Here is a 2,389-nt window from a genome sequence, read left to right on the forward strand (position 1 = left end):
CCCCCCCAAAAAAAAAAAAAAAAAAAAAAAAGGGAGAACAGAAGGAAGGTTCTTTGAGTCCTGATGGAGCCATGAAACCACTGTTTGTCTCAGCTCAGTTTCCTTCTTTGGTTCTTACAAGTACTTGGATATTTCCAGGGATACATTGTAAGCTTAGGCCTCGGCCACTTGAGTTCTTTTGACCTGTTCTTTCCATTGTGCCCCTAAATGTTGACTCTCCTAAGACTGAGTCTTCAGGTGTTCTGAACTCAAATGTGTGCCTCCAAATTCATAGGTTGAAGCCTTGACCTGCAATGTGACCGTATGTGGAGACAGGGCCTTTACCGAGCTAATTAAGGTTAAAAGAGGTCATGAGAGTGGGGCCCTAATCCCATATGACTGGTGTCCTCACAGGGAGAGGAGACACCCGGCATGCACGCTTGCAGAGAAAATGTCACGTGAGGACACAGCAAAAAGGCAACCCTCTGCACACCAAAGGGAGAGGCCTGGCACAAACCAGATTGGCCCCACCTTGATCTTGGACTTCAAAGTGGGGAGTCTCGCTGGAGTCTCTGTGGAAGATGATTCATGCAGACCCCAGACCTGGGGTTCACCCTGAAAGACTGAGTGGGCTCTTGGCTTTGTGCAAGAAGGAATTTTTCTAGCCAACCCGGAAGTAGGAGATGACCAATAAGTTTATTGAAGAAACAGATCCACAGGCAGAACAGTCTGGCGCATCACTGGGGCTTCAGCTGGAAATCGGAAGGAAGTTCAATGAAGCGACAGAGATTGGTCTGTAGGAAGAATGGCTGCCAGACCTTGCTGGGGTTTTACTTTTATAGCTATCTCTTGATTATATGCTAAGCAAGGGGTAGAATATTCATGGATTTCCTGGAAAAGGGGAGGGGAGATCCCGGAATCCCTTTTTGAAGTCACATAGTGTAACTTTCATGAGTTGCCATGGTAATTATAAACTGTCACGGTGCTGGTAAGAATGTCTCATAGCATGCTAATATATTATAATTAGTGCATAATGAGCAAAAAGGGCAAACAGAGGTCATTTTCAATGACATCTTGGCCTCGGTTGGTCTCCACTTGGCTTTGACTAGTCTGCTCACCCATTTGGTCTTATCAGTGAGGTTCAGGTCTTAGGACAACTTAGAAAAACTAGTCCTGCCGAGTCCTGTCTCATCACCTCATAAACTGAGAAAATGATTTTCTGCTGTTTAAGCTCCCGAGTCTGTTGTTTAAGCTCCCATAATGGGCAGCCGATGAAATTCAGTATCACACTGTCCCAAGATATGGCACTGTGGCATGTGAGCAAACAGCAGAAGTGGTCCTTCTCACCTCCTCTCCTCCCTGAAGCAGGCCGTAAACTCTAGCTGACCTTCCCCTGAGGTAGGTCATGAGACCCTCATTCAGAGAGGCCTGCCTTCTACCCAAAAATGTCCTTAGCTCTGAAGACCTAGGATCACAGAGAAGAATCTGAGCAATTAGGCCTGGCTAAGTTCCCTGGGTTTACAACCCTTAGGTCACAGCCTTCTGACGTCTTGTCACACTTCTTCACAACTGTCACTCTTCATCAGATCTAAGCAGACAAATATGTGGGCATCCCCTTCCTTGCAGACACCCAACAAATGCAGTGGTCTTTGGAGAGTGGTTTCTTTCATCGAGCATAATGTTGTCATGGCCCATCCGAGTCGTAGCATGTGCCAGCTCTTCATGTCATTTTATGACTGAATACTTTTCCATTCATGGATCCACTACGTTTTGTTTGTCCCGTCTTTAGCAAGGGACATTTGGTTCCCACTCTGTGGCTGTTGAATCGTGCTGCTGTGGATTTGTCCGAACCCCCGTTTTCAGTGGTCTGGGCGCTAGACACCTCTACTTTTCATCTGCAGTTTGTCTTACTCTCCTGCAACGTTAACTGCCTTTTTCGGTTGCTTTCTGGCCCTCTCGCCATTCCCTGAAGGAGTTGGGGTCCAGCCTGGGGGTGGGCCTTTCTACACGGCACACTGGCTGCTTGGAAAGTGCTGGGAGGGAAGAAGAGACACAGCACACGGGGCTGTCTGGGTCCGAGGCTGCCTTCGTCTGCCTAATTTCTTCATCCTCTCCCAGCTCTCCTCTTCCTCGTTTCTACCTTGAATAACCCTACTATGGCGCCCTTCTTGCTATAGAAAAGGGAGAGCCACATTGGGGAAGTGTTTCGATTGGAGGGATACCAACATTTTGTTTTGTTTTGTTGTTTTTTTTAATTGGAGTCTCACTCTGTGGCCCAGGCTAGAGTGTAGGGGCATGCTCACAGCCACCGCAGCCTCAACCTGCTGGGTTCAGGCAGTTCTTCCGCCTCAGCCTTCCAAGTGGCTGGAGCTACAGGTGCACGCCACCACACCTGGTTGATTTTTTTTTT

This window comes from Carlito syrichta, unplaced genomic scaffold (genome assembly GCF_000164805.1).
Source record: "Carlito syrichta isolate Samal-C Ts95f unplaced genomic scaffold, Tarsius_syrichta-2.0.1 Scaffold311363, whole genome shotgun sequence".
Lineage (NCBI taxonomy): Eukaryota > Metazoa > Chordata > Mammalia > Primates > Tarsiidae > Carlito > Carlito syrichta.